Source organism: Arachis hypogaea, chromosome 10 (genome assembly GCF_003086295.3).
Source record: "Arachis hypogaea cultivar Tifrunner chromosome 10, arahy.Tifrunner.gnm2.J5K5, whole genome shotgun sequence".
Classification (NCBI taxonomy): domain Eukaryota; kingdom Viridiplantae; phylum Streptophyta; class Magnoliopsida; order Fabales; family Fabaceae; genus Arachis; species Arachis hypogaea.
Genome location: NC_092045.1, coordinates 77,506,328 through 77,519,506, shown reverse-complemented (window position 1 = coordinate 77,519,506; position 13,179 = coordinate 77,506,328). Strand labels below are relative to the sequence as shown.

Here is a 13,179-nt window from a genome sequence, read left to right as displayed (position 1 = left end):
AAGTGCCTGTACTTGTTCTTCCACTACGAGAGCTCGTTCAGGGCCGACCTTGCGTCTTCTCTATTGAACAGGTCGGGATCCCGGGTAGACCGAGAGCTTGTGTGACATGAGCTCGGGATTTATCCCGGGCATGTCGGAGGCCTTCCAGGCGAAGAGATCAAAGTTGTCTCTTAGGAGCTTAGTCAACCCTTGTTTTAGGGTTTCCCCTAGGTTGGCTCCTATGTGAGTATTTTTTCCTTCCTCTTTGCCGACCTGTATCTCCTCTGTTTTTCCTCCCGGTTGTGGTCGCAGCTCTTCTCTGGCCCTTGCACCTCCGAGCTCTATTGTGTGAACTTCTCTGCCTTTTCCCCTCAGATTTAGGCTTTCATTGTAGCATTTCCTTGCCAATTTCTGATCTCCCCTCACCGTTGCTATTCCCGCTGAGGTCAGGAATTTCATGCAGAGGTGGGGAGTGGATACCACTGCTCCGAGTCGATTAAGGGTAGCTCTGCCGATTAAAGCATTATATGCTGACCCGACATCAATGACTATGAAGTCTATACTCAGAGTCTTTGATTTTTCCCCTTTTCCAAAAGTGGTGTGGAGGGGCAAAAATCCCAGTGGTTTTATTGGCGTGTCCCCTAATCCGTATAGGGTGTCGGGGTAGGCTCTTAATTCTTTCTCATCCAACCCTAGCTTGTCAAAAGCGGGTTTAAAAAGGATGTCCGCTGAGTGATGAGCGGATAATTTGTACGCTTTTTGGCATTGTTTTTAGTATGTTTTTAGTATGATCTAGTTAGTTTTTAGTATATTTTTATTAGTTTTTAGTTAAAATTCACTTTTCTGGACTTTACTATGAGTTTGTGTGTTTTTCTGTGATTTCAGGTATTTTCTGGCTGAAATTGAGGGACCTGAGCAAAAATCTGATTCAGAGACCAAAAAGGACTGCAGATGCTGTTGGATTCTGACCTCCCTGCACTCGAAGTGGATTTTCCGGAGCTACAGAAGCCCAATTGGCGCGCTCTCAACGGCGTTGGAAAGTAGACATCCTGGGCTTTCCAGCAATATATGATAGTCTATACTTTGCTCAAGATTTGATGGCCCAAACTGGCGTACAAAGTCACCCTCAGAAATCCCAGCGTTAAACGCCGGAACTGGCACCAAAATGGGAGTTAAACGCCCAAACTGGCACCAAAGCTGGCGTTTAACTCCAAGAGGAGTCTCTACACGAAAATGCTTCATTGCTCAGCCCAAGCACACACCAAGTGGGCCCGGAAGTGGATTTTTATGTCATTTACTCATCTCTGTACACCTTAGGCTACTAGTTCTCTATAAGTACGACATTTTACTATTGTATTGGGAGATCCGGGTAGCTATCTTCATTTTTATGCTATCTTAGATCATTGGGAGGCTGGCCATTCGGCCATGCCTAGACCCTGTACTTATGTATTTTCAACGGTGGAGTTTCTACACACCATAGATTAAGGTGTGGAGCTCTGCTGTACCTCGAGTATTAATGCAATTACTATTGTTCTTCTATTCAATTCCGCTTGTTCTTGTTCTAAGATATCACTTGTTCTTCAACTTGATGAATGTGATGATCCGTGACACTCATCATCATTCTCACCTATGAACGTGTGACTGACAACCACCTCCGTTCTACCTTCGATTGGGTGAATATCTCTTGGATTCCTGATACACGAGGCATGGTTGATCGCCTGACAACCGAGCGCTCGCCTGACAAACGAGCCAGCCATTCCGTGAGATCAGAGTCTTCGTGGTATAGGCTAGAACTGATGGCGGCATTCAAGAGAATCTGGAAGGTCTAACCTTATCTGTGTTATTCTGAGTAGGATTCAATGATTGAATGACTGTGACGTGCTTCAAACTCCTGAGGGCGGGGCGTTAGTGACAGACGCAAAAGAATCACTGGATTCTATTCCGGCCTGATCGAGAACCGACAGATGGATAGCCGTGCCGTGACAGAGTGCGTTGAACATTTCCACTGAGAGGATGGGAGGTAGCCACTGACAACGGTGAAACCCTTGCTTAAGCTTGCCATGGAAAGGAGTAAGAAGGATTGGATGAAGACAGTAGGAAAGCAGAGAGACGGAAGGGAAGGCATCTCCATTCGCTTATCTGAAATTCCCACCAATGAATTGCATAAGTATCTCTATCTTTATCTTTATGTTTTATGCGCTTATCACCATACCCATTTGAGTTTGCCCGACTAAGATTTACAAGGTGACCATAGCTTGCTTCATACCAACAATCTCTGTGGGATCGACCCTTACTCGCGTAAGGTTTATTACTTGGACGACCCAGTACACTTGCTAGTTAGTTGTGCGAAGTTGTGTTTATGCCATGGTATTGAACACCAAGTTTTTGGATTCATTACCGGGGATTATTTGATTTGTGAAAAGTATTGATCACAATTTCGTGCACCAAGTTTTTGGCGCCGTTGCCGGGGATTGTTCGAGTATGGACAACTGACGGTTCATCTTGTTGCTTAGATTAGGTATTTTTTTTCTTCAGAGTTCTTGAGAATGAATTCTAGAGTTTCATGATGATCTGTTGAAATCTGGCTGGCTGTGAAGCCATGTCTAATTTCATTGGACCGAGGTTTCAACTTATCATCACAAAAGCTTGTTGATCTCTATCAATCTTGCTTTTGGAGCAGTGATCTGCTAAGGCTTGGCTGGCCATTGGCCATGTCTAGTGTTTTGGACCGAAGCTTTCCTTGAAAGCTTGGCTGGCTTTGAAGCCATGTCTAATTCCTGGACCGGAGTCTTAGACTAGCATTGCACTGATTCCTGGAATTCTCATTAAGAACTTTGATATCTTTTTCCACTTAATTTTCGAAAAGGCACAAAAAAATTTACAAAATCATAAAAACAAAAAAAAATATTCTATGTTTCTTGTTGAGACACTAGTCTCATGTTAAGTTTGGTGTCAATTCCATGCATTCATTCATGTGTCTTAAGGATCTTCAAATAATTCTTGATGATTTCTTACTCTAATCTTTGAATTCTCTTGACTTGAGTGTTTATGTGTCTCATATGCATTCCCATTAGTGTCAGTAGTATACAAACTGTTAAGTTTAGTGTCTTGCATGCATTGTTATTTGATTCTTGTTGCATTTTGATTTTTCCTTATTATTAAAAATCCAAAAATATTTTTAATTTGTGTCTTCTCAAGTCAATAAAACAGAGAATTGAAGATTCAGAACATACAGCAGAGGAATTACACAGAAAAAGCTGGGCGTTCAAAACGCCCAGTGAAGAAGGACAGACTGGCGTTTAAACGCCAGCCAGGGTACCTGGTTGGGCGTTTAACGCCCAAAAGGGTAGCATTTTGGGCGTTAAACGCCAGAATGTGCACCATTCTGGGCGTTTAACGCCAGGATGGCACAAGAGGGAAGATTCTGTTTTCAATGCAATTTTTTTTCAAGTTTTCAAAGTTTTTCAAAATCAAATCTTTTTCAATTCATATCTTTTCAATCAAATCTTTTTCAAAATCAATTTCTCTCTATTTTTAAAAATACTTGCTATCAATCAATGATTTGATTCAACATTTCAAGTATGTTGCCTTTTCTGTTGAGAAAGGTTTAATGTTTGAATCATATCTTTTCTTGTTAGCCAAGTTTTTAATTTTCAAAATCAAATCTTTTTAAAATGTTTTTCAAATCATATCTTCTCAATCACATCTTTTTAAAACTAATCATATCTTCTTAACCACATCTTTTTCAAAATAGTTTTCAATAAAATCTTTTTGATTTCTAATTTCAAAATCTTTTTCAAAAAGCACTTGATTTCTTTTCCACTATCATTTTCGAAAATCAATCAGTGTTTTTCAAAAATATTTTCAAAATCTTTCACTCAATTTTCGAAAATTACTTCCCTTCTTCTCACATCCTTCCATTTATGGACTAACACTATTCCTTAATGCAAAATTCGAACTCCATCTCCTTTGATATGTTCGAATTTTCTACTTCTGTCTTCTACTTTTCTTTTTCTCTGACACCTAAAGGAATCTCTATACTGTGACATAGAGGATTCCACATTTTCTTGTTCCCTTCTCTTTCTTATGAGCAGGAGCAAGGACAAAAGCATTCTTGTTGAGGCTGATCCTGAACCCGAAAGGACCTTGAAGCGAAAACTAAGAGAAGCTAAGGCACAAATCTCTGTAGAGGGCCTAACAGAAATCTTCAAAGAAGAAGAACATATGGCAGCCGAAAACAACAACAATGCCAACAATGCAAGGAAGGTGCTGGGTGACTTTACTGCACCTACTCCCGACTTCTATGGGAGGAGCATCTCTATCCCTGCCATTGGAGCAAACAACTTTGAGCTTAAGCCTCAATTAGTTTCTCTAATGCAACAGAATTGCAAGTTCCATGGACTTCCATTGGAAAATCCTCATCAGTTCTTAGCTAAATTCTTGCAAATCTGTGACACTGTCAAGACTAATGGGGTTGACCCTGAGGTCTACAGACTTATGCTATTCCCTTTTGCTGTAAAAGACAAAGCTAGGACATGGTTGGACTCTCAACCTAAAGAAAGCCTGGACTCTTGGGAAAAGCTAGTCAATGCCTTATTGGTAAAGTTCTTTCCACCTCAAAAATTGAGTAAGCTTAGAGTGGAAGTCCAAACCTTCAGACAGAAGGAAGGAGAATCCCTCTATGAAGCTTGGGAAAGATACAAACAATTAATCAGAAAGTGTCCTTCTGATATGCTTTCTGAATGGAGCATCATAGGTATTTTCTATGATGGTCTCTCTGAACTATCCAAAATGTCTTTGGATAGCTCTGCTGGAGGATCTCTTCCTACAGAAGCTCAATAACTAATTGAAATGGTTGCAAATAACCAATTCATGTACACTTCTGAACGAAATCCTGTGAACAATGGGACTAGTCAGAAGAAAGGAGTTCTTGAGATTGACACTCTGAATGCCATATTGGCTCAGAACAAAATATTGACCCAACAAGTCAATATGATTTCTCAAAGTCTGTCTGGAATGCAAAATGCACCAAGCAGTACTAAGGAGGCTTCATCTGAGGAAGAAGCCTATGATCCTGAGAACCCTTCAATGGAAAAGGTGAATTACATGGGAGAATCCTATGGAAACACCTATAATCCTTCATGGAGAAATCATCCAAATTTCTCATGGAAGGATCAACAGAGACCTCAACAAGGTTTCAACAATAATAATGGTGGAAGAAACAGGTTTAGCAATAGCAAGCCTTTTCCATCATCTTCTCAGCAACAGACAGAGAGTTCTAAGCAGAATAACTCTGACTTAGCAACCATGGTCTCTGATCTAATCAAAACCACTCAAAGTTTCATGACTGAAACAAAGTCCTCCATTAGAAACTTGGAGGCACAAGTGGGACAGCTGAGCAAGAAAATTACTGAACTCCCTCCTAGTACTCTTCCAAGCAATACAGAAGAAAATCCAAAAGGAGAGTGCAAGGCCATCAACATGGCCGAATTTGGAGAGGAAGGAGAGGCAGTGAACGCCACTGAGGAAGACTTCAATGGACGTCCACTGGCCTCCAATGAGTTCCCCAATGAGGAACCATGGGAATCTGAGGCTCAAAATGAGACCATAGAGATTCCATTGGACTTACTTCTGCCATTCGTGAGCTCTGATGAGTATTCTTCCTCTGAAGAGGATGAGTATGTCACTGAAGAGCAAGTTGCTAAATACCTTGGAGCTATCATGAAGCTAAATGACAAGTTATTTGGAAATGAGACTTGGGAGGATGAAGCCCCTTTGCTCACCAAAGAACTGGATAACTTGTCTAGGCAGAAACTGCCTCAAAAGAGACAGGATCCTGGGAAGTTTTCAATACCTTGTACCATAGGCACCATGACCTTCAAGAAGGCCTTGTGTGACTTAGGGTCAAGTGTAAACCTCATGCCTCTCTCTGCAGTGGAGAAGTTAAGGATCTTTGAGGTGCAAGCTGCAAAAATCTCACTAGAGATGGCAGACAACTCAAGAAAACAAGCCTATGGACTTGTAGAGGATGTTTTGGTAAAAGTTGAAGACCATTACATCCCTACTGATTTCATAGTCCTAGAGACTGGGAAGTGCATGGATGAATCCATCATCCTTGGCAGACCCTTCCTAGCCACAGCAAAGGCTGTGATTGATGTTGATAGAGGAGAATTGATCATTCAAGTGAATGAAGAATCCTTTGTGTTTGAGGCTCAAGGATATCCCTCTGTCACCATGGAGAGGAAGCATGAAGAGCTTCTCTCAAAACAGAGCCAAACAGAGCCCCCACAGTCAAACTCTAAGTTTGGTGTTGGGAGGCCACAACCAACTTCTAAGTTTGGTGTTGAACCCCCACATTCAAACTCTAAGTTTGGTGTTGGGAGGTTCCAACATGGCTCTGAGCATTTCTGAGGCTCCATGAGAGTCCTCTGTCAAGCTACTGACATTAAAGAAGCGCTTGTTGGGAGGCAACCCAATGTTATATTTTATCTATTTTCTTTTGTTATTTTATATTTTTTTTTGTAGGTTGATGATCATAAGAAGTCACAAAATCAATGAAAAAAAGCAAAAACAGAATGAAAAACAGAAGGAAAAACAGCACACCCTGGAGGAGAGCGCACTGGCGTTTAAACGCCAGTGAGGCTAGCAAATGGGCGTTTAACGCCCAGTCTGGCACCATTCTGGGTGTTTAACGCCAGAAAGGGGCACCAGACTGGCGTTAAACGCCAGAAAAGGGCAAGAAGCTGGCGTTAAACGCCAGAAATGGGCACCAGCCCCGCGTTTAACGCCAGAATTGGCACAAAACGAGATTTTTCTTGCCATTTGGTGCAGGGATGACTTTTTCTTGACACCTCAGGATCTGTGGACCCCACAGGATCTCCACCTACCCCACCACTCTCTCTCTTCTTCACCCATTCACCAATCACCTCAACACCTCTTCCCCAAAAACCCTTCACCTATCAAATCCCATCTTTCTCTTCATCACTCACATCCATCCTTCATAAAACCCCACCTACCTCACCATTCAAATTCAAACCACTTTCCCACCCAAACCCACCCTCAATTGACCGAACCCTACCCTTCCCCCACTCCTATATAAACCCTCCTTCACTCCTTCATTTTCACACAACATACACACCACTTCTCCCCCTTTTGGCCGAACACAAAGCCATTCCCTTCTTCCTCATTTCTTCTTCTTCTACTCTCTTCTTTCTTCTTTTGCTCGAGGACGAGCAAACCTTTTAAGTTTGGTGTGGTAAAAGCATTGCTTTTTGTTTTTCCATAACCATTTATGGCATCCAAGGCCAAAGAAACCTCCAGAAAGAGGAAAGGGAAGGCAAAAGCTTCCACCTCCGAGTCATGGGAGATGGAAAGATTCATCTCAAGGGATGCACTTTCCTCCATAAAACTATTGGGAGCAACTAAACACCTCCCTAGGAGAATTGAGTTCCAACATGGGACAACTAAGGGTGGAGCATCAAGAACACTCCATCATCCTCCATGAAATTAGAGAAGATCAAAGAATCATGAGAGAGGAGCAACAAAGACAAGGAAGAGACATTGAGGAGCTCAAGCACTCCATAGGATCTTCAAGAGGAAGAAAGAGCCGCCATCACTAAGGTGGACCCGTTCTTTAATTTCCTTGTTCTTTATTTTCCTGTTTTTCGAAATTTTAGTGCTTATGTTTGTCTATGTTTGTGTCTTGTGATCATTAGTGTCTTAGTGTCTATGCCTTAAAGTTATGAATATCCTATGAATCCATCACCTTTCTTAAATGAAAAAAATGTTCTTAATTGAAAAAGAAAAGAATTGCATGAATTTTGAATTTTATAACAGTTTAATTATTTTGATGTGGTGGCAATATTTTTGTTTTCTGAATGTATGCTTAAACAGTGCATATGTCTTTTGAATTTGTGGTTCATGAATGTTGGCTCTTGGGAATGATGAAAAAGGAGACATGTTACTGAGGATCTGAAAAATCATAAAAATGATTCTTGAAGCAAGAAAAAGCAATGAAAAAAAAATTTTCGAAAAAAAAAGAAAGAAAAAGAAAGAAAAAGAAAGAAATAAAGTTGTGATCCAAGGCAAAAAGAGTGTGCTTAAGAACCCTGGACACCTCCAATTGGGGACTCTAGCAAAGCTGAGTCACAATCTGAAAAGGTTCACCCAATTATGTGTCTGTGGCATGTATGTATCCGGTGGTAATACTGGAAGACAGAGTGCTTTGGGCCACGGCCAAGACTCAATAAGTAGCTATGTTCAAGAATCATCATACTTTACTAGGAGAATCAATAACACTATCTGGATTCTAAGTTCCTAAAGAAGCCAATCATTCTGAATTTCAAAGGATAGAGTGAGATGCCAAAACTATTCAGAGGCAAAAAGCTAAAAGCCCCGCTCATCTAATTAATACTGATCTTCATAGATGTTTTTGGAATTCATTGCATATTCTCTTCTTTTTATCCTATTTTGATCTTCAGTTGCTTGGGGACAAGCAACAATTTAAGTTTGGTGTTGTGATGAGCGGATAATTTGTACGCTTTTTGGCATTGTTTTTAGTATGTTTTTAGTATGATCTAGTTAGTTTTTAGTATATTTTTATTATTTTTTAGTTAAAATTCACTTTTCTGGACTTTACTATGAGTTTGTGTGTTTTTCTGTGATTTCAGGTATTTTCTGGCTGAAATTGAGGGACCTGAGCAAAAATCTGATTCAGAGACCAAAAAGGACTGCAGATGCTGTTGGATTCTGACCTCCCTGCACTCGAAGTGGATTTTCTGGAGTTACAGAAGCCCAATTGGCGCGCTCTCAACGGCGTTGGAAATTAGACATCCTGGGCTTTCCAGCAATATATGATAGTCTATACTTTTCTCAAGATTTGATGGCCCAAACTGGCGTACAAAGTCACCCTCAGAAATCCCAGCGTTAAACGCCGGAACTGGCACCAAAATGGGAGTTAAACGCCCAAACTGGCACCAAAGCTGGCGTTTAACTCCAAGAGGAGTCTCTACACGAAAATGCTTCATTGCTCAGCCCAAGCACACACCAAGTGGGCCCGGAAGTGGATTTTTATGTCATTTACTCATCTCTGTACACCTTAGGCTACTAGTTCTCTATAAGTAGGACCTTTTACTATTGTATTGGGAGATCCGGGTAGCTATCTTCATTTTTATGCTATCTTAGATCATTGGGAGGCTGGCCATTCGGCCATGCCTAGACCCTGTACTTATGTATTTTCAATTGTGGAGTTTCTACACACCATAGATTAAGGTGTGGAGCTCTGCTGTACCTCGAGTATTAATGCAATTACTATTGTTCTTCTATTCAATTCCGCTTGTTCTTGTTCTAAGATATCACTTGTTCTTCAACTTGATGAATGTGATGATCCGTGACACTCATCATCATTCTCACCTATGAACGTGTGACTGACAACCACCTCCGTTCTACCTTCGATTGGGTGAATATCTCTTGGATTCCTGATACACGATGCATGGTTGATCGCCTGACAACCGAGCGCTCGCCTGACAAACGAGCCATCCATTCCGTGAGATCAGAGTCTTCGTGGTATAGGCTAGAACTGATGGCGGCATTCAAGAGAATCCGGAAGGTCTAACCTTGTCTGTGGTATTCTGAGTAGGATTCAATGATTGAATGACTGTGACGTGCTTCAAACTCCTGAGGGCGGGGCGTTAGTGACAGACGCAAAAGAATCACTGGATTCTATTCCGGCCTGATCGAGAACTGACAGATGGATAGCCGTGCCGTGACAGGGTGCGTTGAACATTTCCACTGAGAGGATGGGAGGTAGCCACTGACAACGGTGAAACCCTTGCTTAAGCTTGCCATGGAAAGGAGTAAGAAGGATTGGATGAAGACAGTAGGAAAGCAGAGAGACGGAAGGGAAGGCATCTCCATTCGCTTATCTGAAATTCCCACCAATGAATTGCATAAGTATCTCTATCTTTATCTTTATGTTTTATGCGTTTATCACCAGACCCATTTGAGTTTGCCTGACTAAGATTTACAAGGTGACCATAGCTTGCTTCATACCAACAATCTCTGTGGGATCGACCCTTACTCGCGTAAGGTTTATTACTTGGACGACCCAGTACACTTGCTGGTTAGTTGTGCGAAGTTGTGTTTATGCCATGGTATTGAACACCAAGTTTTTGGATTCATTACTGGGGATTATTTGATTTGTGAAAAGTATTGATCACAATTTCGTGCACCACTGAGCTTCCTTGGTCTACTAGGGTTCTGTGGAGATGGGCATTGGCTAGGATCATAGTTATTACCACTGGATCATCATGTCCAGGGGTTATTCCTTGCCCATCTTCTTTAGTGAATGAGATGGTGGGGAGATCAGATGACTCTCCTCCGACCTGATAGACTCTCTTGAGGTGCCTTTTGCGAGAGGATTTTGTGAGTCCTCTTCCCGCAAACCCCCCTGAGATCATATGGATATGTCTCTCAGGAGTCGGTGGTGGTGGGTCTCTTCTGTCGATATCATCTCGCTTCCTCTTCCCATGACTGTCCGACCTTTCTATGAGATATCTATCAAGCCGACCTTCTCTAGCCAGCTTTTCTATCACATTTTTAAGGTCGTAACAATCGTTCGTGGAGTGACCATATATTTTATGGTACTCACAGTAGTCGCTGCGGCTTCCCCCCTTTTTATTTTTGATGGGTCTGGGGGTGGCAGCCTTTCGGTGTTGCAAATTTCTCTGTACACATCCACTATTGAAACTTTTAGAGGAGTGTAAGAGTGGTACTTCCTTGGTCTGTCGAGACCGAGTTCTTCCTTCTTCTTGGCCTCCCTCTCCCTCTCTTTTATTGAGGGAAGGTGCCCAGGTCGCCAACTCAGGTCTCTCAGCTTAGCATTTTCCTCCATGTTGATGTACTTTTCAGCTCTTTCCTGCACATCACTCAAGGAGATGGGGTGTCTTTTGGATATGGACTGCGAGAAGGGACCTTCTCTAAGCCCATTGACTAACCCCATTATTACTGCCTCGGTGGGCAGGTCTTGAATCTCCAAACATGCTTTGTTGAACCTTTCCATATAGGCTCGTAGGGACTCTCCGACCTCCTGTTTTACTCCTAGGAGGCTTGGTGCATGTTTCACTTTGTCTTTCTGGATAGAGAACCTCATCAAGAACTTCCTTGATAGGTCTTCAAAGTTGGTGATTGACCTTGGAGGGAGGCCCTCGAACCACTTCATCGCTGCCTTTGACAGAGTGGTCGGGAAGGCTTTGCAGTGTGTTGCGTCAGAAGCATCAGCCAGGTACATCCGACTTTTGAAATTGCTTAAGTGATGCTTCGGATCTGTGGTTCCGTCATAGGAGTCCATGTCTGGGCTTTTGAAGTTCCTCGGAACTTTTGCCCTCATTATATCCTCGCTGAAGGGATCCTCCCCTCCTAAGTGTGTTTCTGCACGCTTGTCGCGGGAGTTCCGACCTTTGAGGGAGGATTCCAACTTCAAGAGTTTTCTTTCTAACTCTTTCCGTCGTTCCGTCTCCTCTTTTAGGTTCTTCTCAATCTCCCTTTGTCGCTCCCGTTCCTGTTCTAACTGCTCCAAACGGTTTTGGTGGACGTGGACCAATCCCATGAGTTCGGTTGCATGGGATGGTTCATCCTTTTCTGATTCGCGGCCTTCTGAGGAATTTACCTTTGGATTTTTTACTCCAGAGGTGCCTTCCCTGTGATGGTCGCTGATTCCCCGGTGGAGGGCCATATCTGGGTTATTGTTTCCAGTTTCTTGATTCTCTTGTTCAGAATCTGTCTCCACATGTCCTTCTTCAGGGAATCTATCCGTCATCACTGGTTGATCTCTCGGGTCCCCGGCAACGGCGCCAATGTTACGATGGGTAACCGGAGATTAATGGACTGGACTGTATTAGCCGGCCCGATCGTCAGCGGATTGTAGCCTCAGAGCAGGTTTGTGCGCTGGAGCCTCCTTCCGACTTGTGTTCGTGGATGAATGGGGGGTGGTACCTGCAAAGACACTCCGATGCCTAAGTTAGCAAGGGTGTGAGCAGGTCTAAAATGTATTGGGCTTAGAGATACCTGAAGAGTGTCAGTGTATTTATAGTGGGGAGCCAATAACCACCGTTGAAGTAGTGCCACCCTTTTAGGGTGATAACCGTCCCTTTATCTTAGGGAGGTTAAGATATGGCTCCTGGAAGTGGTTAGAGAGATTTTAGGGGCAGTTACTCATTTGGATTGATGTTGATCTGCCAACTATTCTCCGTCCCGACTTCTTTGGAGCGAATCGTAGTCAAGACCGACTTCTCAGTACGAAGGTCGGTGCTCAGCAAGGCTCAATCCTTTGGACTAGGCCTTTCGTTTGGACCTGGGCCTTTATTATTGGGTCAGGGTATGAATAAGACATATTATATATATTGGGGATAAAATGTCACTTTAAAATGAGATTATTATAATTAATGACATATAAATATTAAAATTGTATTAATGCATTAATTGAAATACATTATTAGAATAAAAAGTTGTACGAATTAAAATAACTGAAATTTATTAACTTTAATTAGTTAAATTAGCAGCATAAAATAAGAAAGAGATTATTAATCAGATTAAATAAATTAAAAAATATTGCTGAGCAAAGCAAATATCACAATAATTATATTACTAATTGAAAAAAATAAATTCAATTAATTCAAATTTTTATTTAAAATAGACAATTAAAGATCACCAATGAACAAAAATGAATGGGATATAATAAAGAATAATTAAATAATTAAATTAAATTATTATATAAAATTTTTACTTTTTACCTTATTATAATTTCAGTTAACATTAATGGTAAAAAATAATTTTAAATGCCCCAATTTGTATTTTACAACATAATCAAAACACGATTCATAATTTTTTATTTTGTGATTAATCAATATTTTTTAAATTTTTTGGTTAAGTCTTCCATATTTTATGATTGATAAATATTTTCTAGAAAACACAAATTTGTGATGAATTATTACAATCAAAATTAATTAAGAAAATCAAGAAAAAATTATAAAAAAATCAAATAAAAGATAAAAAATAGAGTGAAAATTTATTTTGAAATTAAAAATTTGTCAATTGTGTTAGAAATTCTAAAAATTTGTGTAACACCCTCACTATCAAATTCAAGGCAAACACAGATACAGAACAGTTATCAGTTAAACAGAATTCATCAAATAAGCAAACTAA

At 41.1% G+C, this 13,179-nt stretch overlaps 1 non-coding gene across 1 annotated transcript; it reads right to left on the bottom strand.

Annotated features, from left to right (window-relative positions):
- Positions 1-4,608: 4,608 nt before the first annotated feature.
- Positions 4,609-4,716, bottom strand: LOC112719273 (small nucleolar RNA R71). The gene has a single exon (XR_003161581.1). It is a non-coding gene; the product is annotated as a small nucleolar RNA R71 (small nucleolar RNA).
- Between the last annotated feature and the right edge of the window lie 8,463 nt (positions 4,717-13,179).